Genomic DNA, 26,756 nt, shown 5'->3' on the forward strand with positions numbered 1-26,756 from the left:
CCTGTGGGCCCAAGAGGCTGTAGACTCTCCTCACTTTCCTGACTTCAGTGCATCCTTCAGTGGTCAATGGCCATGACTCCCTGTGTCCTGTAGGCTTTTCTCTGTCCTTTCCAATACAGGTGGCTCCTGGCTCCCAATGGCTTGACTTATACTCATTTTTCAACCTCATGATACTACTGAGTCTAAATGCACTCAGTAGAAACTGCCCTTGGAATTGGGGTCTTGCAGTGTGCAGTGTTGCGGTCTCGCCTCATGCTGGACAGTGGAAAAGAGCTACCACGCCCAGCTGGTCTGGCACTTGCTCTCAGGAGCAAACAGCATGAACTCTACCTTTACCGAGTCCCTAAGCTAGGGTGATTAGTAGGGTAGGCATGTTAATTGCATTTTTGGTATGCTGTTAGCTTACGGTGGGTTTGTTGAGACATGGCCCCATCATGAATCAAGAAGCAGCTTTACCATAAAAATTGCCTGTTAGATAACCATTAGCAGGGCTGGTAGCTTGTTTAGCATTCACAAGGCCCTGGGTTCACTCTCCACCATAATCAATCAATCAATCAATCAATCAATCATTAGTGGATTTCTCCTAGTAACAATGAACACACTACATTCTCCCTAAAAGAAAGGTACAAAAGCTAAGGATATTGGTTCCTTTTTATTTCTTTGTGATTGCATTTCAGTCATAAATACGTAATGCTTATAAAAATTTCTAAAATCTATTAAATCACTGAGAAATTTTTTTGAGATTTTATGATTTGGTTTTTATCCATCTAATATGCATTCATTTATATGTATAGGTACACACAAAATTAGGTGCAAAACACAGGTCATTTTTCTTAACCCTAATTTTCCTTCAGGCTCTTACTAAAAGTTTTACAGCTTCTCACAGTAAACCTCTGTTGTTACTTGCATGTCATTGTACTAAGGGCCTGGCTAAAGCCATTTTAGGGCAGATTTATTTTGGCTCATGGCTCCATCGTAAAGCAAGACATGGCAGCACGTCACTAGACCTGGTGACAGGAGCTTATGGTACATTCACACAGTGGAGGACAGGAAGCCAAGTACATGGGGCTAAAAAGGGGTACGTATATAACCTTCAAAAGCTCACTCCTTGTTACCTGCTTTGCCAGCCAGACCCCACCTCCTAAAGGCCCCACAGCCTCTAAACCAGCATCCCAAGTTGGGAACCAATAGTTCAAAACACAAACCTGTGGAGATATTTCAGATCCAAACCATAGTATCTATTATACTCACTTCTGATGTTCTTTTCCTATTTGCTGGTTTGAGACAGGGTCTCACTGTGTAGCCCTGGCTGGCCTCAAATTCACAAAGATTCACCTGCCTCTGCCTCTCCAGTGCTGAGATTAAAGGTATATGCCACCATGCCCAGCTAGGATATTTTGTAAGCCATTAGCTGACATTTAAAAACATCATGCAGATTAGAGCCTGCTAGAGTATGATACATATTTATGGTGTATTTGATTTCCATGGACAGAACCTACTTTTTTAATGTAACCAATATGACTTGAAAACTCCTATGCACATGTCTATTCATTTTTACAATACTGTAGTGATGGTTATAGAACAGTGTTGAACCAGCCAGTCCACTCCAAGTCAACACTCAGATTCTTCTACTTTATCACGACATTTAAAGTGCTGAGCGGGACCAAATGTTTGGCCTGATCACCTTGTACCCATTGACGTGTGAACCTTATCCTGAAAGTCATTTTTCAGTTTCTAGAAAATCACCCTGCACTGTTTGCCGTCACTGCTGAGGTCTTCTCACTCGTCTCCTGGGGTTCCTTCTCCTTTACTCTTCAGCATTTGTGGCTCTTTGTTCCACCTCCTCAGTTCCTCACAGCTTCTGAGGTGAGCTCAAACCTCCAGCCCCAGCCAACTGCTGAGGGTACTGACTGAGCAATCATCACTTCATCCCTGGGAGGTTGTCTCTTCATGGTTCCCTTTTGACTGTCATGTTACACACACACACACACACACACACACACACACACACACACAGAGTTGCTTTGGGGAGTCAGTTTATTTTACTTCATATAATGATCTCCAGTTACATTCAACTTCCTGAACAGCCAGGCGGTGGTGATGCATGCCTTTAATCCCAGCACTCAAGAGGCAGAAGCAGGCGGATCTCTCTGAGTTCGAGGCTAGCCTGGGCTACAGAGTAATTTCCAGGACAGGCTCCAAAGCTACACAGAGAAACCCTGTGTGGAGAAAAAAAAAAAAAAACCTTCCTGAAACATGTGATTTTGTTCGTTATAGTGAATAAAGTTCTACTGTGTCTGTGTCTGTATGTGATACACACTTCCTTTACTCATCTGCTGCTAGCTGCCCATGCTTGTTCCATTTCCTAGCTACTGTGATAACATAGCAGTAACTGTGGACGTGCAAGTATCCCTGTGGAATGCTGACTTACCTTGTTTCAGGTATGCATTAAAGTGGTTATAACTGGGCCATATGACTTCCTTGAGAACCTCTAATGCTGATTTCCATAGTGAGTACACCAGGATATATTCCCAGGAGCAGTGTATAAGAGTTCCTCTTTGGGGGCTGGAGAGATGATTCAATGGTAAGAGCACTAGCTGCTATTCCAGAGGACCCAGACTCAATTCCCAGCACCCACATGACACCTCACAACCATCTTGTAGATGTAACCAATCGTCTTATTAAAATAAGAAACACAGAGCCAAGGTAAAAGAGAAAGCCGAGAGGTCAGAGCTCAGAGATAAAATCTTACCTCCTGCAGTGCTCCTAGCTTCCCCGAGAGAGGGAGGTACTTCCTGTGTCTCTGTTTAAATAATCTTTCTGTTCTGCCTTCTCATTGGTTGTAAACCCAACCACATGACTGCCTCATCAATGCCTGTAAGTACCGCCCTCCAGGTCTTAAAGGCGTATGTCTCCAATACTAGCTGTATCCCTGAACACACAGAAATCTACCTAGCTCTTCTAACCACCACGCTCTTACTATGGCTCTAATAGCTCTGACCCCAGGGCAACTTTATTTATTAACATAAAATTAAAATAACATTTCAGTACAAATAAAATATCACCACATTTCCCCTTTTCTATTTTAATAAAAAGAAAAAAGGCAAAAGGTTATAACTAACAAAAGAAAAACTATATACAAAAGTACAATAACTATATACAATATATACAAGTAACAAATACCTAAACGATGTCTAGTCCATTTGTATTTGACAAATCAGAGAAAATAATTCCCTTATCTATCCTATTTTAGTAAGTTCAAAATGTATCTAATTCACTTTCTATCCTAATTAATCTTCAACTATAACTAACTAATCTTCAACTCCCTCAGAGACCCAAGAAGGAAATAATATTAGCTAACAAAAATAAAAACAGGAAGTGCACAAAAGCAACTTCCAAAAATTTTGTGAGTTGACAGAAACAGCCAGCTGCCTGGACAGTCACCTGAGGTTTCTCCACAGTGTTGGGGCATCATCTTCAGCCTATAGGCTTATCGTATCTGACAGACTCATTTGTGAAGTAGGTTGTACACAAGGTCAACAGTTCAACCTCACATTGGGTGAGAGCAGTCCATGTACCAGAAACACCTGAATTCCACTAGTGTCATGTCATGATTCAGGATTTTAAATTCTGGAAATTGTTGATGGTTTTTGAATTCAGCTGTCCATTCTTCTTGGCTGTGTATATATGGCTTCATCTCAGCATCCCCTTCTTCTCCACATCCCTCTATTAAATGCCAGTCTACTATTGAGAGGCGTGAGCTTTCAGTTGCTGTTCCATTGCACAACAGAAGCCATCGGCCCACTGCCTGTTCAGCTGCCTTCAAAGAAAAGGGCACTGTACCTTTTCCGGATTGTGAAGGCCACTTCAGGGATGGTGCCATGTTGTCCTGGCCTCAGAAGATGCCTTTTGATAAAGCCATAACCACACTTGTTTTGGCAGGAATTGGTAGTCCTTTGTTTCGTGTTCTGTCTGTCCATTTTTTCTGTTGATTTGAGGATACTTTGTTGTCCAGTGGCTAACTTTTGCCACAATGAAAGTTAACTCCATATGCAGTTTCTTCAATGCCCATATTTTCTCTGAAGTAGATTAGTACTGCCAGGAGCCGACATGTCTCAAAAAAAGAAAAATTTCTAAGTTATTAAAATATTTTAAATGCCATATTCGGTAGATCTCTGAAGGGTTTGAAGATGACCTGTCTAAAATACATCTGCTCAATTTTTAAAACATATCTAATATGACTACAATTTCTATTGTAATGTCTAACTACTAACTTTCATTTCTTTATATCCTAATAGTTGGTAATAATGTAAAGTATTTAAAACTAGTAATTGTCTTTTTCTTTTCTTTTCTTTTCTTTCTTTCTTTTTTTTTTTTTTAAAAACAAGAACCTTAAATCTAATCTCCTTTGCTTAGCCTTTTTCCTAACCCTTGACAACTTGTAATCTACCCCCCTAAATAATGAAAATAATCCCAGACCCAAAACCCATTAAAAGAACCAAAAAAAAAAACCACCCGCCCCACACCACCTCTTTGGGAATGTGGGCGTCATTCTTAAAATTGCTTCCTGCTGGGTATGGGCGAAGTTATCTTTATCCTGAAAGAAAAATTTTAGGTTAATTGTCAAATTCTAGGAAAGGTAACTATATCCTTCATTATTATCCAGTCCATGTGTATTGCCAAAGTTCAGGGTTTATCTCAAGTCCTTATTTAAGTAGTCTTTGAGACTGGATCATCTCAGCTAGTCATCTCAAAATTGCTCTGAGCACCTTGTAGTTCAAAGCTGATCTGTAGATGATGTTTGTCAGTTCAGTGATATTATTATTGTCCACGTGGAATTGTTGTTGTTGTTGTGGTTGTGGGGCCCCATCTTCTTTCCGGAGACTTCAGTTGATGTTAGGCCTGGCCGTGATTATCTGCAGAAAACTGATAAGAGACTCGAACACAAAGACATATATATGCAGCTAATTGAAGCCTTTTTTCTAGAATTAGATAGTACTCTATATGACCATTCATATCTTAACAAAGTTTAAAATGTATATATATATTAATCTTGTAAATTTTGATATAAAATTTATACTTTAAGAAAAGTTTAAAGAATCAGAATAGAATCAAAGAGTTGAGATTAGTAATAGAATAGTCCCTTAATTAATTTGGCTTTTGTCCTGTCCCATAGCAGAAAATGGCTCTTTCTGGCATGATACAGGGAGTTTGCATTTTCCTTTTAACAACATGCTTGAGTTTGAAGAAGGAGAGAGCCATTCTCCAACTCCAAAGTCAGCTTTAAATTTTAATTGAACTGGGACTATTAGAAAACCAATAGTGGCCGGGCGGTGGTGGCGCACGCCTTTAATCCCAGCACTCGGGAGGCAGAGGCAGGCGGATCTTTGTGAGTTCGAGGCCAGCCTGGGCTACCAAATGAGTTCCAGGAAAGGCGCAAAGCTACACAGAGAAACCCTGTCTCGAAAAAAACAAAAAAAAAAAAAAAAAAAAAAAAAAAAAAAAAAAAAAAAAAAAAAAGAAAACCATTAAATCTTTAGAGAAAAGCAGAAACAAACATTTAAGAAGACATAAAATTTTTTAGATAATATATACCCATATGCCATATACTCCCATATACTCTGTTTCCTGGGATAGATGATTTGTCCCTTTTCTTCAGTTGTCTCATTTGTCTTGTGTCCTTCAGATTCCTTAACCTTCATTCTCCTAAAAGACAAAAACAAAAACCTTCCCCCAAGACTAATTTTGGGGATGTTCCTTTTTGGCAAGTTATTATCTGATTAAATGAAAAGACATGTGTTATAGGTACAAGTTAGTTTAAATTGGATGTTCATGCTGGTTGATGAACTATCACCTCCTCTAATTAAGAGGTTTTTCTTGTTCAAATCGAACCTTTATCAATTTTGATGGTATCCACAGCTTATCTTCTCCTGTAGAAACAAAAGCAAAACCTCGTCCCCAACGTAATACATACCCTGGCTTCCATTCTGAGGTCAGCACATCCTTAAAGTATATAGGCTGATTTAATTCTGTAGTTTTTTCTATTATCCAATGTCTCTCTGCAGCTGTTGTTCCTTTCTCATTGGCATTCAGAAAATTCAAAGTTAATAGAGCATTATGCAGTCTATTTCTGGGGGTTTTTGTTACTCCTTTCTGTTTATTTAGCATATCCTTTAGAGTTCTGTTTGACCTTTCTATAACTGCTTGACCTGTAGGATTATGTGGTATACCTGTAATATGCTTTATATTGTAATAAGCAAAAAACTGTTTCATTTTAACAGAGACATATGATGGAGCATTGTCAGTTTTAATTTGTGCAGGTATACCCATGATGGCCATAACTTCTAGCAAATGAGTGATTACAGAATCAGCTTTTTCAGAACTCAAAGCAGTTGCCCATTGAAATCCTGAATAAGTATCAATGGTGTGGTGTACATATTTCAATTTTCCAAATTCTACAAAGTGAAACACATCCATCTGCCAAATTTCATTCCTCTGAGTACCCTTTGGGTTACATCCTGCTGGTAATGGCGTTTGATTATAGAAAGAACAAGTAGGACATTTCTTTACTATTTCTTTGGCTTGTTGCCAGGTTATGGAAAAATCCTTTTTTAAACCTTTACTATTGACGTGATGTTTTTTATGAAAGTCTGAGGCCTCCAGCACATTTCCTATCAATAATTTATCAATCTCATCATTGCCTTGTGCTAGAGGGCCTGGCAGACCAGTATGAGATCGGATGTGAGTTATATATAAAGGATGACTCCTTTTCCTGATTGTATCTTGTAATTGAATAAATAGTGAAGTTAATTCTGAAGCATCAGGGATAAATTCTGCAGTCTCAATATGTAACACCACTCTTTCAGCATACTGAGAGTCAGTTACTATGTTGAGAGGTTCTGAAAAATCCATTAATACCAACAGAATAGCATACAATTCTGATTTTTGCACTGAATTATAAGGACTTTGTACCACTTTACTTAAATTTTCTGATTTGTAACCTGCCTTTCCTTGTTTGTTGGCATCTGTATAAAATGTACGAACTCCAGATATGGGTTTTTGCCGTACAATTCGAGGCAAGATCCAATCAGCTCTCTTTATAAAATCAATTCTGTTGCTTTTGGGATATTTGCTGTTAATTTCTCCCAAAAAATTACTGCAAGCTCTTTGCCAAGGTTCACTTTCTGTCCATAATTTTTCAATGTCCTCCTTAGTTAAAGGTACGACAATTTCTGCTGGGTCTATTCCTGCTAATTGACGAAGTCTCAATTTTCCTTTCCAAATCAAGTCAGAGATTTTTTCCCCATAAGTTTTTAATTTTTTATTTGGTTTATTTGGTAAAAATATCCATTCCAATATAATATCTTCCCTCTGCATTAATATTCCAGTAGGGGAATGCCTAGAAGGTAAAATAAACAAAATGTAATCCAGCTTTGGATCAATACGATCCACGTGCCCTTCATGTACTTTCTTTTCTACCAAGGCCAATTCTTTCTCAGCTTCAGGTGATAATTCTCTTGGACTATTTAAGTCCTTGTCACCTTCTAAGGTTTTGAACAAATTAGTCAGTTCATCATTTTTTACCCCAACAATAGTTCGTAGGTGAGAAATATCTCCAAATAATCTTTGAAAGTCATTAAGAGTCTGTAGTCTATCTCTCCTAATTTGCACCTTTTGGGGTCTAATTTTTTGTAGCTCTATTTTATATCCTAAATAATTAATAGAATCTCCTCTTTGTATCTTTTCAGGAGCAATTTGTAATCCCCAGCAAGGCAAAATTTTCTTTACTTCTTCAAACATTCTTTCTAAAGTATCTGCATTTGAGTCAGCTAGTAAAATATCATCCATATAATGATAAATTATAGATTTAGGAAATTTTTTACGTATCACTTCCAATGGCTGTTGTACAAAATATTGGCACAGAGTTGGGCTATTTAACATTCCCTGTGGGAGGACCCTCCATTGAAATCTTTTAACCGGTTGAGAATTATTATAAGTAGGCACTGTGAAAGCAAATCTTTCTTTGTCCTTTTCTTGTAAGGGTATTGAAAAGAAACAGTCTTTTAAATCAATAACTATGAGAGGCCATCCTTTTGGTAACAGAGTAGGCAAAGGAATTCCAGATTGTAGAGAGCCCATCAGCTGAATTACTTTGTTAATTGCTCTAAGGTCTGTTACCATTCTCCATTTACCAGATTTCTTTTTAATAACAAATACAGGAGAATTCCAAGGGCTGGTTGACTGTTCAATATGCTGAGCATTTAACTGTTCTTCTACCAGCTCTTCTAAAGCCTGGAGTTTCTCTGTTGTTAAAGGCCATTGCTGAACCCATACAGGCTTGTCTGTTAACCATTTTAAAGGTAGAGCTGTTGGTATTTTTGGAGGATTATCAGTTGTTGTGCCCTGTTCTTGTATAATATGGATGGCTGGTGACCACTCAAAATAATGCCTTCTAATATTTCTCTCAGAAACATGTGCTAGTTTATGATTTGTTTCTGAGATTGGAGGGATTTTAATCTGAGTATTCCATTGTTGCAACAAGTCTCGACCCCACAGGTTCATAGCTATGTTAGCGACATATGGTTTTAATTTTGCTCTCTGTCCTTCTGGACCTATACATTCGAGCCATCTTGCACTCTGTTTCACTCCAGATAATGTCCCAATTCCTAACAGTTGAACGTTTACCTCCTGAAGAGGCCAAGCTGGATGCCAAAATTCTGGTGCAATTATGGTAATGTCCGCACCTGTGTCTACCAGACCAGACAACAAAACACCATTTATTTTTATCGTTAATTTTGGTCTCTGTTCATTAATAAAAGTTTACCAAAAAATTTTCTTTATGTTTTCTCCTGAATTTTCTATTCTCTCTTTTTCATCATCCTGACCAGCATGATTTATTCCAATAGTCATTTGGTTATTTAATCGCTCAGAGCAGGGATTTCCTCTACAGCTGCAGGAAAGGTTTGAACTGGTTTTGCTATGGGGGCCTGCATGAGGCCCCTCCGGGAGTTTCCCGAAAACTGAGGCAAAGGATTACCCTGTCTGTCCTTTATTGATCTACATTCATTGGTCCAGTGTTTTCCCTTACCACACCTTCTGCATACTCCAGAAGGAAGGGGCCTTCTGTTGCCATTGTTCCTTGAAGAAACATTGCTTCTAGGAATGACCTGTTTACAGTCCCTTTTAAAATGTCCTTGCTGTCCACACCCAAAACATCTAACACTCCTCAAACCTTTTGAAATTACTTCTCCTACCCACGGATCATGCTCATCAACCTCAACATTAATTGTTTCTCTAATCCAATCTTCCAAAGGTGCAGATCTTGCCCTTAACGGCCTGATTATTCTTTTGCATGCTGCATTCGCATTCTCAAATGCCAAAGCTTCAATTATTGCCTTACTAGCTTCTGATCCTGAGACCATTCTGTTTACTGCTGAAGCCAGTCTTTCTAAAAAATCTGTGAAAGATTCTTTTGGGCCTTGCATAACCTTTGTGAATGACTCAGGTTTTTTTCCTGGTTCATCAACTCTGTCCCATGCATTCAAGGCTGCCATTCGACATAAAATTACGGTTTGAACATCATATAAACATTGTGTTTGTATTGAAGCATATTGGCCTTCTCCAATAAGCTGATCCTGACAAACTTGTATTCCTTTATCCCTCCATTGTGTTTCTACGTTTCTAGCTTCCTCCTTAAACCACGTTAGAAATTGAATTCTCTGGCTGGGTTCCAGAACAGCTTGTGCAAGGTCCCGCCAGTCCTGTGGTATAATCCTATTATATGTTGACCAAGAGTTTAACATTTGCTTTACATATGGGGAATGCATGCCATAAGATACTATTGCCTCCTTAAACCTTTTAAAATCCATCAGTTCAATTGGAGCCCAGATATTTTGTGTAGCCATTTGATCAGGCATCTGCTGTACGGTTACAGGATAAATTAAGGATGACTGTGTGAAAACAGGCTTTCTTTCTGTAACCTTATGATCCAAACTTGAACCAACTTCACTGTTAAAATTAACAGGTTTTTCTAAAGCTGTTATCCTGGCACTTAAATCGACTATCTTTTTAAATAGTAAAATGAGAATAAGCATGGTGATTAACTGCATAATTCCCATAATACTAATCTTTTCATATAGTTGTTCCATTGTCAGACTGCCTAAAATTTTAAAAACCCAATTTTCTTCCAATGTACACAGAAAACCCATTTTTTCCTTTATGACTTACCAAATCTGCGTAGAACAGTAGAAATCCGAGTGAATTTCAAAAGAGCCACCTAGTGTCCTAGGTGTGAATCCAGAGAGAGAGAGAGAGAGAGAGAGAGAGAGAGAGACAGAAACAGAGAGACAGAGAGAAAGCCAAAGCGAAAGCGAAAGCGAAAGTGAAAGTGAAAGCGAAGGGGTAGCCGGCTAAAGCTTAAAGCCAGCCACTTGTTCCCTCTTGAGCCGAGTCAAGGCTTGGCTTTACAGGCAGGGGCCCTGTTTAGCAGGGCAGGCCTGAGCTGTTTGTAGCACTGGCTTTAAGCAAGCAGCTCACAGTCCAGCCTGAGCCCAAGCAGACCTTGGGCAGGGGCTAGGGAGCCGGCTGCTCGGGCTAGGGAGCCGGCCCCAAGCAGTTTTTAATGGATTCTTGTCACGTTGGGCGCCAGATGTAGATGTAACCAATCGTCTTATTAAAATAAGAAACACAGAGCCAAGGTAAAAGAGAAAGCCGAGAGGTCAGAGCTCAGAGATAAAATCTTACCTCCTGCAGTGCTCCTAGCTTCCCCGAGAGAGGGAGGTACTTCCTGTGTCTCTGTTTAAATAATCTTTCTGTTCTGCCTTCTCATTGGTTGTAAACCCAACCACATGACTGCCTCATCACTGCCTGTAAGTACCGCCCTCCAGGTCTTAAAGGCATATGTCTCCAATACTGGCTGTATCCCTGAACACACAGAAATCTACCTAGCTCTTCTAACCACCACGCTCTTACTATGGCTCTAATAGCTCTGACCCCAGGGCAACTTTATTTATTAACATAAAATTAAAATAACATTTCAGTACAAATAAAATATCACCACACCATCTCTATCTCCAGTTCTGGGGAATGTGACTCCCTCCTTCTAAACTTTGAGGAAAGCAGACATACATGTAGTGAACAGATATGTGTGCAAATAAAACATTCGGGTCCATAAAATAAATCTAAGAAGAAAAAGTTATGAGATCTCTTCAATTAAAAATAAAAAGTTCTTCTTTCCCCACATCCTAACCAGCCTTTGTTTTGTTTTCTTCATGATAGCCATTCTAAATGGGGTGAGACATAATTTAAAAGCAGTTTTAATTTGCATTTCCCTGGTGGCTAAGGATGTTGAACGCTTTTTCAACTATGAAGTCCTCTTAATAGCCACATTGGCTGTGACACGCCTCCTATTGTCCTCTGTCAGTGAAGGGACATTTGGCTCTGGTTCTGAGCATCTTCCCTCTCCTCTCCTCTCTGGGTGTCTGTGATCTCCTTTTCTCCCCTCTCTCTTCTGTTGTTCCCACCTGAACTGAAGATCTCCACCTCTCCTCCAGAGGAATCATTAGTGAAAGCCTCCCCAAATGTTTCCTGGGTCTGTGTCCTCTTTCAAGACATACTGAATGTTTTGAAAACACTGACTCAAGCTCCCCTTCTCAGACTTCTTGGGTGCCCCCCATTTCCTCCAAGATGGGTGGGAATCTTTCACCCTCATCTTCAGCCCCTTCTTCCTAGACCTGTGAGCTCCAGCCTTAGCGAATCCCTCTCGAGTCTTTAAACCCCTCGGCCCCTTCAGTTCCTGTCACTCCTGGGTGCTTTTGTTCAGGATACTAGTTCTGCTTTACAAGACAAGGTGTGCCCTCTGTCACATCTGAAACAGCGCTCGGTTCTGAAGGACCCGCTCCTTTACTACCTCGTGTGACAGTCCTAGAGAGGTGAGATTTGTGTAGCCGTAGCATGTTTGGCTTCCCGGGAAGTCAACTCTCGGTAGGGCAGCCGTTGAGGACAAGAAAGGAAGCCGAATTGTGCTGTGTGGGACGGTAGGCGTCTTTACAGCTACAGCGGTGACTTTTGTCAACCCCAGGGCACCTTGGAAGGCAGGGTGCCTTCAGAGTTCTGTTGCTTCAGTTGCCACTTTTTCTTCTAAGTTCACTGAGTGTTTGTTCTTACTATAGAATGTTAAGTTTTTATCCTGGACAGCTCCTTGACTCTGTTCTTCTTGAATGCTAGGTACCCAATGCAATATCTTTCCTATAACTGTACCACAATGCAATACCTTTTCTATAACAGGTACACAAATTAATCCTTGTGGAACGGAAGGAGCTAGGGTTATCTGTGTCCTTGGTTTTTCATCTGTATAGCAGATATCATAGTTACCATTCTGTTGCTATAAAAAGACCCCATGACCAGAGCAGCTTACACCTGGCATCAGGCAAAGAGAGAGGAAGAGAGAAACTGGGTCTGGCATGGCTTTTGAACCTCAAAGCCCACCCCCCAACTCCGCCTCCAACAAAGCCACACCTCCCATTCCTTCCTAAACAGCACACCAATGGGGAACCAAACATTCAAATTTATGAGCCTATGGGAGGCCATTCTTATTCCAACACCATGGTAGGATAACCAAGGCTTTTGAAGAACTTCCATGGGAAATAATTGTGATTTCTTCTCAGGTCGCTTGGTTTCCAGGGCTTAACCTGCACAGAGAAATGTCTTACCATCTATATAAAAGCGACCCAAATTACCCAGATGAGTAATCGCATTCACAAAACGTACTCAAGAAGCGCCATTGCTTCTTCGTCTTACTCTTAGATGATCCCCTTCTGTAGATGACAGTCCAGAGAAGTCAGCTCACAGAAACTGAAATAGCAAGTGACTAACCATGGTAGCCCAGCGAGTGGCCTTCCTGCCCTAGAATGCCAGTGTTGAGATGTTTCTCAGACTCTCCCCATGGCCTGATCTTTGAAATACCTTGTGTGTAAAACCAAGCCTGTGATCTCCCTACTCACCCCCATCTTTCTGGCCCATTTTTCAAAATTCAGTTAAGAGCAGCTTTGTTACCCAAGCCTGAGATCCAGAAATAGCCTCAGCCCTCACCCCCTGCTCCTTTGTAAAGACTTCTCACAAGTGACAGTTTTGTGTCAGGTGCAGTACTAGACTTCAAAGTTTGTGGTCTCAGAGAACTCATATTCTTGTTCATGTTAATATTGTTGGGAAAGAGGACAGGAGAAAAACCAGCAGTCAGGAACAAAGGCTGGAACATGTGACCTAGGACCCAGCTCCGAACAGGGTTTTAAAAGATAACAGGAATCATCCAGGTGATTATGAGGAGCTTATGGCACATTCTGGAAACAAAACAATATAGCCAAGATGGATCGTTGTTTCTAGTGTTGGCTGAGCCATATTTTATAGATTATATCAGAGGAGCTTGGGGTTTTTTATTTATTATTACTATTTATTATTATTATTATTATTATCAACTTTGAAGCCAAGCAACTGACACACTTAAGTTTGAGAAGATGGGAGCTTTGTGGAAAATGAGAAGGAAAAGCTAGGCATAGACAATTAAATTGACCTTGGAAGGGAACCTGGGCAGTGCTGGAAGATGGATAGGCTCAGTGGAGACTTCTCATTGAGGTTGCCTGACTGAGAAAAGTAGATTCCGTGACAATTGAGGATCCAGGAAGGTCTCACTAATGTCAACTAATGTGTTTTTTTAAAGTGAATCAGTCTAGGAAAACTAAGTAACCAGATGAGAGAACAGAGAATAATGTCTAATTATTTGCCCCAATCACAGCTAATCTCTAGAGTCCCAATAGGTAGCCTGTTTAAAACAAACAGAAACCATTATGAGCTCCAGGCCCAGGGATTCAGAACACTGGCATGGGAAAGGTTGGGACCCTGTAGGTTTCAGAATTTGGTGATGGCAATCAGCCAGGCTTGAGAACTATGTTTTTCCTACTTTGATGTTATTCCTCCCATGAATGCATGGAGAACACCCAGGCTTTGGGGTCCTCTGGGAGTCTCTATGGGAGAGGAAGGAAGAAGAAGGGACATTCCTGGGTTTGGACTGACCCGAGCTTTATTATAGTTCTCTAAGTCTCAAATGAGTTAAGGAAAGACTGGTTAGTTTTTGTTTTGTTTTGTTTTTCCATTATATCATTAACTAGAAAAAAAAAAAAACAACTTGGAACAAAATAAGGTTTGAGTGTGTCCTTTTCTTGATGTTGGGCTAAAATACATGGGAGTTGATAGGAAAGGATCATAGAATTGACTGTAGAACCAAGCTTAGGCAGCCGACATTAACTGGGCTTTAGTTAGAATGATCTGTGGAGTTGCAAGATCATTGGGCTCCATGGTCTGAGTCCCATTCAGAGTTCAAGGCTGAAGTCACTCTTCGCTTCCTGAATCATTCAGCTAACAATAAGAATAAAGGAATCTCTTTAATGAACCTCCATATTCTGTCTCCTTTTAGCAAATATGTACTTAGAACTTTAACCTCTGCATGTTTGGGTTTCTAGAATGATAAATAAAACCTACCTCATAGGGTTGTTGGATGAAAGAACTGAGGTATCACATGCAAATTGCTAAGTACCCATGCATAGCCAGGCACTTAATATACTTGCCCTCTTAAAGCTGCATAAATAGAACTCGGGTCAGTCTTTTATTATGAGCTTTCGACTGTTTTATTATGAGCATTTTGATCTTCTCTGAGATACTGTAATCTCTTGTCAAACCAAATGAAGACCAATACTAATTTAGGAAGCAATGAGAACCCGGATGTGTTCCCGTCTGTATATGCCACTATAGAAGTTGTTTTGTTTTCCTCTTTGTTTTTATCAGCTTGATGCAAGCTAGAGGCTGGAATCATCTGGGAAGAGGGAACATCAGGGGAGGAACTGCTTCTGTAAGATAAACTTACAGGCAAGCCTAAGGCTCTTTTCCATTAGTGATTGATATGTGGGTGGTGCCACCCTTGGGAGGCACTCTTGGGTGCTACATGAAAGCAGGCTGAACAAGCAATGGAGCGCAAGCCAGTAAGCAGCACTCCTTCATGGTCTGTGCTTCAGGTCCTGCCTCCAGGTGCCTACCATGGTTTGACTCAGTAATGTATTTGTGATCCCTGTATGTAACACAAATAAACTCTTCCCTGTCCAAGATGATTTTGGTCATGGTCTTTATCACAGCGATAGGAAAAAAAAAAAAAGGCCTGGCGGTGGTGGCGCACACCTTTAATCCCAGCACTCAGGAGGCAGAGGAAGGTGGATCTCTGAGTTCGAGGCCAACCTGGTCTCCAAAGTGAGTTCCAGGAAAGACACAGAGCTACACAGAGAAACCCTGTCTCGGAAAAAAAAAAAAAAATGTACTAGTGTCGAAGTGCACCTTCATAATAGTGGTCACTGAAGAAATCTGATAGAGAAACCTTTGTAAGTAAGTTTCTAAAGAGCATATTTTGTCTTAGAGTCAGGACTTTTCATCTTTTTTTGACCACAAATCTATTCCTACTCAAGAAGCTCTTAGGTAGAAATATGGTATTCGTGAATTTGGATGTTAAATAAACGAGCTTTATTTTTATTGGCTTCTAATTTAATATTACATCAAAGTATAGTTAAACTGTGTTTGCCATACTGGTGATTTAACAATCACCAGAGAAATCCTGGCTATTTCTTATCTTTCATAATGGTTGCTAAAGATGTTTTAGGAAAGCAAATTATGGAAGTCATTGGACTGTGCTCGTCCACTTTGTTACTATAGCTAAATACTCAAGACAGGCCCATGTGGAAAGATATTTTGTTTTAATTCACAGTGCTGGTCCATGTGTGGGGTTATTGCTGGTGATGGCCTTCCCTCAGCAAAGTCCTAAAGCAGCACAGGGTGTCACATGGCAAGGGACAGGAAATATGTGTGTGTGTGTGTGTGTGTGTGTATCTGCTAGTGTCTCTTTCTCTATCCTGTTTACACAGCCACCAATATTCAATTATAGTGTTCTACCCTAAGGATATGAACTAATCCTGATTACCTCCAAAGGGATCTTACTCCTGAATCCCATAGTTGGATTGAATTTCTACCTTCACATGGCACCATGGGGATTGAATTTCAACACATGAACTCTTGGGAGAGTTGCTCAAACTATAATGCAGAAAGGAGGCTATCGTGAGAGACACTCGCAATCTTCCCTTTGACTCTAAGACTTTTGAAGCAATACGCCAGTCCCAAGAAATTGTAGTAATCTCTTGCTGGGATCCTGGTGCCAGCCCAAAGGAGAGTTTGTCTCCTGGAAAGAGATGTAGTACAGAACTAACAACTGATCAGACAATTTGCTGAAGAGATGAGCCAAGATAAAGGTGACATTCGGGACCACAGCTAGACAAGGACTGCTTACCCATGCATGCCTTCTATTTAAAGCTAAATGTCATGTTGGGATCTGGAAGATGAACCTAGGAAAGTCACTGGGCGTCTCTCTTCCTCTTCCCAAAGGACCACATTGAATCTCTTATTGTGTCTTTTACTTTGGTTATTTAATCGGCCTATTTGAGGTAAAGTAGCCAAACTAGTCTGTTAAGGGCTGTCAGGGCCGAGACTCTGACCCTAACTATGCTAACAATTGCTTCCGAATTGTAACAAAGACCTACTACTAAACTCTTCTAAATGCATAAGGAAAGAAGTATCTAGATTGCTCTGAACCTATATTTTGAACACTGTCTCATTGAGATAGAAATATGAATTTCTGTCTACCTTGAAGTTGATTGCTCAACCCTGAACTTATGACTTTTATTTTAAAAAATTAATATTTTTTATGTGTATGAATGTTTGCCTGCATGTATGTCTCTGTACCACATTTGTACAGTGCCCTCAGAGGCCAGAAGGTGGTGAGTCCCCTGAGACTAGAGTTACAGGTGGTTGTAGGCAGTTTTATCCAAAAGCTTCTCACCCCTAGGCTTGGTTCCTACATTTCCAAGCTTCAGGTATTACTTCTATCATTACCTTATTTCTTGATGAGATAAGAGGACACTTCCTCATGTGAGACCATAGCCTGCGATGACTCACTCCCACAGTCTAGCAGCTGGGACTTAGTTGTCTCCATTTTGCTCATCTAAATATTTTAATTAGATGTTTTAATATAACTAGTATAGTGTCCACTGATACCATCTCAATCACTCGAAAGTAAAAGTACTAATCTTTTCCCCTTTTTCATGTCTCCCCATTTTCTATATGCTTTTTAAAAAGTAGCTAGAAATTTGTTTTTATTTTTATTTTTCTGTTCATTTTGTTGTTTGTTTACTGAGACAGGGTCTCACCATGTAGCACTGGCTGGCCTTGAACTTACAGAGATCTGCTTACTTCTGCCTCTCAAGTGCTGGTGTGAGAGCAGTGTGCTACAACACCCAGCTGGAAATGTGTTCTTTTGTAAGTTCACAGTCTCCAGCTCACAGTGGTCCAACTTATTTTTTGACTTTTTGGTAGTACAGAAGGGCTAGCCATTCTGGAGAAATCATCCCTGGAACTTTACATTTCTATCTTTTCCTGGCCTGTGGATATGTAGCATGAGACATGATGCTGGGCAGTAGCAGGGATTGGCAGATGCTCGGGCAGCTGATGACCCCAAGAGCGCGTAGTCTATATGCCATAGAGTGAACTATATTGCCAGGGTCTTCACATTCCATCCAATTTCCACGAAGTCCATATCTATGATGTTTTCAACACTTTAGCATAAAACGGGCTTTATCTTGATTTTGCCCAACAATAAGTTAATAAAAGTGTTCTAAGTACATTCAAGATAGGCTCATCTTGATTGTAGACCATGAATGCATTTTTAGCTTCGGATATTTTCAGTTTGTGGGCTAACCCAATTGTAAGTCGAGCACCGGTATTTCCCTTCTGTTGACCATCATGATTTGCCTCTTTGCCCTTCTGGTTTCTAAAGGGAATTTGTGAACACTTTTTCCAAATCCATCACTTTACAGTTGAAAAAGCTGGAATCTCACAGGGGACAGCAATGAGGCCCTTAGCCAAGCCACAGATCACATGTTCTAAGAGTGTTTACTTTTTAAAAAAGGGAGGGAGGAATTGGACTCTGGTAGGCTCTGGGAATGTGACAGACAAACTGATATTGGTCCCACCCTGGTGTCACTCACAGCTCCTCAGATGGGCAATGTTAAAGGAGCAGCTATAAAAATGTCACACAGAACATTATCAGGTTTTGCTGAGAGGCACAATGTTGGATATGAAGATGCTGGCTGAAGTCATCAGGGAATGGCCTCTAAGAAGTGGAAATTTAAAGCAAAATTGGAAGGATAAGGAAGAACTGACTGGATGGAGGAAAGTGTTATCCAGGACTAAGGATGACCTTGGAAGAGGGCAGGGCACATTTGTGGGAGTCAGAGCATTAGCTCTGGTGTCCAGTGATGCACACGGAAGGCAGGAGGGAGCCTGAAGAGAAGGGAGGATCAGGCTAGCCAGCGCCTTTCCGAGTTTGGATTTAACAGTAGATGCAAGACATTAGGAAACCTTTGAAAGTGGAGTGTGCTGTACATCTCAGAGAGATGCTTTTGGATACCCCCGGAGGGTAATTTTAAGGTCAGATAGTTTGCCAGACTTAAAAGATGGGGCCTAATCCTGTGGCTTCTCATTCTGGGTCCATTCTGTGTCATCCGAGTCTTCCTGTAAGAAATGAGTATCAGCATGAATTAGACAGAAGTGCAATGGAGGCCTGGGCCCGTGTCCAAACAACTTGCCTAGTCCTCGCCGCGTTAGCGTTGAAAGAAGGGTTAAAACTCACCTCAGTAACCTGTGGTCAGTTCCCAGAAGGATTAAGATCTGTCCATCGTGTGGCTTCTCAATCAGGTAAAAACTCCCTCTCTTATCTCAGCTGCTCCGGGTACTGTCTAATGTCGCCTTGAGCCGCTCCGGGTACTGTCTAATGTCGCCTTGAGCTGCTCCGGGTACTGTCTAATGTGGCCTTGATCTGCTCCGGGTACTGTCTAATGTGGCCTTGATCTGCTCCGGGTACTGTCTAATGTCGCCTTGAGCCGCTCCTGCTGCGATTGTTCACCAAGCTTCCTCCCCCACAGCTCGCGTCTATACTGTCTTCCCACTAAGCCAGCCTGTGGGTCAGCGGCAAACACCATGACGCTGGTTTCCAGTTAGTGCACGTCAGTTGTAACAGTTCAACAGTTTGTTTCTTCTTATTTCAATTATAAAATTATTTTTGGTATATCTCATCAATTTATTTATATCCTCTAGTTACCAACTAATACGACTTTAGTATTTTAAGAAACACTTCACATGTATGTATGTATTCTGCCTCTAGAGAAATACCCAGCATGCTTTTTATCTGGTGACGACTAATTCTTACATGTTTCCTTTAGCTTCCACTTACCTTTACTTTGTCTTAGTTTGTTTTATTTTAAAGATTTAAAGTGTGTGTGTCTATGTGTGTCTGTGTGTGTCTGTGTCTGTGTGTGTCTGTGACCGCAGGTGCCTTCAGAGTCCAGAGGTATCACATCCCCTGGAGCTGGCATCACAGGCAGTTTTAAGCCAGCCGATGTGCATTCTGGGAACCCTACTCAGGTCCTTTGGGGAACAGTGCACTCTCTTCACCACTGAGCCATCCCTCCAGCCCCGTTTTAATTTCTTTGATTTTTGTAATTGCCTCACACTGTAGTCCAGGCTAGCCTCTAGCTCAGGTTCATCGTGTCTCTACCTCCCACAGGCCGGGATCAATCTTGTAGTTCTTGATTTACACAAGTGCTGTAGTGTCCTGGAAAGAGCAAAGGCTTTAGACCCAAGTGTTTTCCTGATCAAGCAACAGTAGCCTTAGCCTTGGATCCTTGAGTAAGTTAGTGTTGCCTCTGTACCAAGGGAGTAAAAGTGCATGCTCACAGTTTGATGATGAAAACTGGCACACAGTGTGTGAAACGTCTGCATGAAGTACCATAGCTTTTCACTGTTCTATTAGCAAAGTAGCTTAACTGAAGTATAATTGATATCCAATAACTCTCATGTTTAACATGTTCAATTTATACATTTGACATGACTAAGCACCCCCCCCTCATTATCCTATGAATAAGCTTTTAATACCCATTCACCTGTCAATTTCTGAGCTAGTTTTTGGTTTTTGTGTTTTGTTTGCTTATTTGTCTTGGGACTGTTTTTGTTTGTTGTAGATAAAGCTTTTTTCTCTTATTTTTGAGATTATAATAATTTCATCATTTCTCCCTTTCCTTTCCTCCCTCCAACCTTCCCATCTACTCCTCCTTGCTCTCTTTTAAATCCATGGCCTCTTTTAAAAAAAACAAAAAACAAAAAACTGCTGTTGTGAGTGTAGGATGTGTGTGTGTGTGTGTGTGTGTGTGTGTGTGTGTGTGTGTGTGTGTGTGTGTTCCTAAATATAACCTGCTCTGTCTGAATATTCCTCGTATGTATGTTGTCAAGGCTGATCATTTGGTATTAGATAACACATCTGGGTGTCCGTCCTGAGGAAGACCATTTCTCGCACTCAGCATTCCCTAGTCGTCCATAGTCCTTTATGTAGGGCTGAGGTCATGTGGGCTGGGGCCATGCAGGCTGGGGCCGTGCGGGCTGTCCTCTGTCCACTTTAGCACGTCTGTTGTCCTTGTCCCGGCTTGTGTTTAGACAGTCGTGTTGGTGAGAGGCTTCACGTGTGTAGTTTCTGATGATACTGGGAGACACAATCTCACAGCAAACTCCCTCACCCTCAGGCTCTTACAATTTTTCTGCCTCTTCTTCCACAACGTTCCCTGAGCCATAGGTGTGTTTTCTAGATGCATCCATTAGGACTGTGTTCCACAACCCTACATTTTGATTGGTTGTGCTTCTCTTTGAGTATAAGGGGAAGGGTTAGAAAGTAGTTCGGGATGGTACTGGTTTAAGTGATAGTTGGAGGTTCTCCTCAAGATCTTCACCAGCCCTGATTAATTAACTAGGTTTCTAGTACCAGGCATGGTTTTTCTCTTGTTAAGTGGGTCTTAAGAACAATTACAGAGCTGTTGGTTACTGCCAAGGTATGCATGCCATGACTGTACCCTTGGGGACGTGGTGCCATGCCGTTGTGACTTATCAGTGACTTAGCTGGGCAGGACTGTTGGTTGTTTCTCTCCTTTATAAGTTACATTGCGTCTTCTGGTGCCGTGAAAACTAGTCCTCAGGAGACATTCATTCCAGCTCACAGCCCTCTGAGCCCTGTTTCTGAAGTGCATGGTGTCTTCAGCAATAGGAACTCACCTTCCACCTCTGGAGTGTCTTAGTTAAGGTTACTGTTGCTGTGATGAAACACCATGACCAAAGCAACTTGGAGAGGAAAGGGTTCATTTGGCTTACACTTCCTAATCATCACCTAAGGAAGTCAGGACAGGAACTCAAACAGGGCAGGAACCTGGAGGCAGGAGCTGATGCAGAGGCCATGGATAGGGTGCTGCTTACTGGCTTGCTCAGTCTGTTTTTCTTATAGAACCCAGGACCACCAGCCCAGGGATGGCACCACTCACAATGGGCTTGGCCCTCCCCCATCAATCACTCATTAAGAAAATTCCTTCCAGCCAGATCTTATGGATGCATTTTCTCAATTGAGGTTCCCTCCTTTCAGATAACTCTAGCTTGTGTCAAGCTGACATAAAACTAACCAGCTCAGGGGGTAGCCAAAGGCAGCAGCAATAGGCTTTATATTTGGGGAGTTTCTTGGACAACCTTGCCAACAACTCAAAAGAGGGCTTCTCATGCCTGGTGTTGGTTTTTCTTGGGGGTGGGGGTGGGGTCTTCTGGCTCTTGGAGGGAATATTTTCAGCCCAGATGAGAAAATTTCATTTAAACTCTATATGTATATTTACCCAGAAAACTACGTATATTTTGGGTTGTTTATTTATTTATTTTTGAGATAAATAGTTAATAGTATGAGGTGGTTTTATTTGCAAACTTTCTCGACAAAGCAGTCATGCATGAAGGATAGAGAGGCTGCCTTTGTAAAGCATATTTAAAATGGTCAGTGCTTCCATACTGATTTAGTCAGACTATTTCATTTATTTTGGCTTTAGAATTAGTAGAAAGAGAGCCTTTAGAATTTATACAACAGAAGTGTAGATCACATCAACCTGTGTGCTGCAGGTAGTTCTCAGAGAACATGTGCCTGAAAGTGGATGGAATGGGGAGCCAGCCCTCCAGGATCTTAGATCTAGGAATAGAGAGTCTACAATTTACCTTAACAATAGTCATGCTGATTGTAAGGTGTCAAAAGATAACTAACTCCCTTTCTCCAACCCTAGGACTTCAGAGCACACTGTATCTTCAAGCTTGGGTGCCAACTTCTGTGAAGAATATTGATTTATTGCTGCCTTCAGAGTGTGTGTGTATGTGTGTGTATCTGCCTGTCTGTCTGTGTCTGTGTCTATATCTATGTCTGTGTGTGTGTGTGTGTGTGTGTGTGTTAGGTGTGCAGAGTGATACAGACAGATGCAAACATGCCTGTTAATGGTTTGAAGCCAAATACCATGCATCCTGGGCCAGTAGTTTGGGCCCAGCTTTTTCCTGGACGTTTTCCAACACCCTTGAGGAAAGGGAAAGAAGTAGGTAGGGCCGTGTATTGAGTTAGACACCACCTCACGTGGCCAGAGCATGTAACTGATACTGGAATGGTGGGGAGCCCCTCTGGGTTGCTATCCCAGTTAATAAGGCTCTCTTCACCTCTGCATCTAGGCCAGAGAGGGGCCTGCTTAGCTATACATGCTCCATGTTGATGGATTACTTCTAGGTCCTGGGGGTCTCATTACCTTCATATTCATCTTCCTCTGCTAGTACCAGATAATGGATGAAATTTAATCATATGCCAAAGGACTCCCGAGAAGGAGAATTTGAGAACCCTTGCCTGTTACACTCAGTGCAAGAATGATTGTGAGGATCCAGAATGATCTTTTGTGGTGAGACTAAATGTATCACGCGCTGTATGACTTCTGATTTATTTTTAAAACATTCCCGGTCCCATTGGCTCCCTTTTAATAGCTTCCTAGAGCCTGTTTATTGTTACAGATGTTACTTTTAAATGAGGTCATCGAGCTTTCCTTTACTTCCAAAGGCAGTGTTTGCCTTTTTATTGCAGGGGTTGGCAGGGCTTGCCTGGCGAACAGTGCAAATGTGAGATCAAGGTTAAGGCTTCAGACCCCAGGAGGCGAGGAGAGAAGAGGCCTCTCTGTGTCTGCACACACTCACATCAGCCAGACACCACCAGAGAGCATGCTCACTCCATCCAGGGGAATGACCTTAACAAGGGCAAACTGCCTGGCAAGAGGCAGGAGACAGACATCATGATCTCACATTGGCTGGAGTCACGTGCCCTTCTTGTTCAAAGTAAAACCTCAGGCATGTCACAGAAACTCTCTGAGCCCATTTCCTTATGTGCCTTAGAGATAATAACTTTTATTGCTTGGATTGCGGGGCTGGGGCGGCGGGGGGTGGGGGGTGTGTGCCTTATGGCTCCTTTGCAAATATGTGGAGGTGGTGGGGGAATGAAAAGCTGGTAATTGCTAAAAAATACACACGTTTGGAAATGCACCGAATCCTGCGTGTCGTATGTTTTGCGTGGCTTTGGGGGGAGAACCACTGACAAAATATGGCTCGCCAGGGAGTTTTGTAAATATGCTCTGGTTGGCTCACAGCCGCGCTTGATCAGGGACATGCCTGTGGCGGCCTTCTTGCTGTACTAACAGAAGGAGTTTTGTCAGATGGTATGATCTGAAAAGCCAGAGTTTCTCCTGTGTGTCCTTCAACCGAAGTTTCACACCGCTATTCCCAACCGGAAAAGTGTGCTGGGACTGGGAGGTGGACCTTCAAACCCTGGGGGAATGGGCATGTGTGGGAATTTGAACACTCTCCTGCGTGTCTGTGGCTTCCTGCCATTCTGGTTTAATTCCAGTACCTGAAACCTTCTGCGTACTAAGGTTGACTTGCTGAGGTTGGAATGAAATGGCAGAAATTCATCAGCACAGAGTTCCTGTTGGGCAACCCCTGCTCCGTGTTGCTAGACTGGAACCTTATTTACCTTTACATAAAAATGGTCCTAGGGATCCCTGGGCATATATTCCTAGAAGGAGGCTAGCTGACCAGCAGCACCTTGTGGCTTTTTCAAGGCACAATCACATCAAAAGTGAATTTCAGTGTAAAATGAGCCGTTTACTGACTGACGTTGTGATCTTTCTCTGTGTTTTGAGTGTTTCCAGTGACAGGTGGGAACAGCTCTGATGCCAGACTGTCTCTCTACATGCCAGGAAGAAAGATGAAACTGACATTTTAACACGGATTGTGTATTTTAATTACTGTCTTGTTTGTTAACTCGGTCCTGGGAGAGCATATGCCCGTGGCAGGAGGATGTATGCAAAGTAGATAAAACTTTAAACATGATAAATCTCACTCAGAAAGAGACTGGAGCCAACTAGATTTTACTCTGGGATCTACTTTGTTCATGGCAACCAGAGATGATATGTACATATATACTCTACACTATGCACAAATGATATGTGCTTGTATATTATCATATGCACAGATAATATGTGCTTATGTACTCTACCCTATACACAGATAATATGTGCTTATATACTCTACCCTATGCACAGATGATATGTGCTTATATATTACCATATGCACAGATGATATGTGCTTATGTACTCTACCCTATACACAGATGATGTGTGCTATATATTACCATATGCATAGATGATATGTGCTTATGTACTCTACCCTATACACAGATGATGTGTGCTATATATTACCATATGCATAGATGATATGTGCTTATGTACTCTACCCTATACACAGATGATATATGCTATATATTACCATATAGATAGGTAATATGTGCTTAGGTACTCTACCCTATACACAGATGATATGATATGCTATATATTACCATATAGATAGGTAATATGTGCTTAGGTACTCTACCCTATACACAGATGATATGATATGCTATATATTACCATATAGATAGGTAATATGTGCTTATGTACTCTACCCTATACACAGATGATATGCCCTTTTACACTCTACCCTATGCACAGCTGATATGTGCTTATACACCATTCCTATGATACATTGGAGAGCTGACCTTGGCCTCTGGCTTCCTGTCTGGCTAGGTCAACAAGGTGACCTACTTTCAAGGTGATACTACTACTCTATTCTCATGTCCCTACCCTTCCACACAGGTTGCAGTTTGGGATGCCATTTTAAGCAAGCCCAAATGCAAAAATCCATTGTGGTGTATACAGGACAGCTTGCATTATACATGGTAGGTAGGAGGTACTCTCATCCAGTGCTTGTGGCCAACCCCATCTCATAACCTGGTAGATCTTCCCTGTCCTTCAATAGCACCCCTAAACCTCATCTAAGCTGCTCATCAGATATTGTGCTAATTAATCAGCAAAGGGGTCAGTATGTATTTCTGATCTCCCTCAACGAGTTTGTCCCAGGCAAAGCACAGGTTGGTTCTTTTGATCTCTTGCCTTCCATTCTGCCAAGCAATTCCATTCTCATGACAGGCCAAGAACAAAGGAAGAAGGGTTGATCCAAGTCTAGTGGACATCAGGACCATAGATACAACAGTGACCTAGAGGCAAGAGCACTTGAGAGCTGAAGCAAGAGCTTCCTGTGTCAGATGGGAATTTAGTCCAGCCAGCATACTGAAGCATCCTGTCAGGCCAGCCACAGGGTTGAGTGCTGAAGAGACAGAGCTGACCAGCAATTTGCCTTCTTCATGAAGTTCTCAAAGAAGGGAAGCCTTCATGTGGTTGCCTAGTTATGCCTTTGGATTGCCTGGGTACTATTGCCTCCAATTGTCCTGCCGGTCTTCACATCTCCATTTCAGAACCTTAGTAGCCCTTGATGTTAGGAATGGCATACAAGCATCATATTGTAATTAGCTCACCCTTTTATGTTTGATACTGAATTGTTGACTGAAGAATATGAGAGTCAGAAGAGCTGTGTTGAAGACACCTTTCCACCTGCCAGATGTGGGTTTACATATACTCAGGAAATACTCACTAGATGCTGTGTATTCATGGCTCCAGGCTCTGAAGGGCCACATTGCTGCTTGTATGCACTTGAAATGGTATCTGGAGGGAACAGTGTATGAGCTGTGCCTACACAGATAGGTACAAGCGGGGTAAATAAAAACAAAACTTGCTGGACTTAGGAAAGCACCGGGAACCATCTTTAAGCTCTCATTTCCTCATTTGCAACATGGAAATTAGACTACAGGTTGAATTTGATCATGCACATGTTAAATGCAACACCCTGGGAACTCCGCTACTAAAGAGGTGACATCGACCATTGCTGTCAGAGTCACAGCTCAGCTAGAGAAACAAATCCTTACCTGGGCCACGTGGTCATTCAGAGCTATGTGTATACAGAGCTGTGTGTATGCTGGGTAGATCACAGCCCAGGCATTCCTGTTCTCTGCCGTTTCCCACACCCCTCCTTCCACAGCGCTGCTTCCAGCTCTGTTTCTGTCTCTCTTTCTGCTGGCATGTTGGTGACTACAGGAAGATGGGCTTTTGTTCCTCTTGATGGAGGCCGTAGAGCATTCAGCAGGGATCTGTGCATGGTCAGATGTGCAGTAAAGTCCTGAGTTGTTACAGAAGTGAGTAAAAAGGCATAATGGCTCCAAGAAGGGAGCGGATTCTGACTGTGAGAAGAGCAAAAAAACTTTTGGAAGCTCCGCGTGGTGACACTGGCAACCCCAGCATTCAGGAGCTCAGGCAGAA

General features: G+C 41.7%; 1 protein-coding gene across 1 annotated transcript in view; it reads left to right on the forward strand.

The window, feature by feature from the left end:
* Cachd1 (cache domain containing 1) overlaps nt 1–26,756 on the forward strand; it is a 230,744-nt gene that overhangs the window by 146,250 nt on the left and 57,738 nt on the right. The window lies entirely within an intron of this gene.

Source organism: Peromyscus maniculatus, chromosome 2 (genome assembly GCF_049852395.1).
Source record: "Peromyscus maniculatus bairdii isolate BWxNUB_F1_BW_parent chromosome 2, HU_Pman_BW_mat_3.1, whole genome shotgun sequence".
Classification (NCBI taxonomy): Eukaryota; Metazoa; Chordata; class Mammalia; order Rodentia; family Cricetidae; genus Peromyscus; species Peromyscus maniculatus.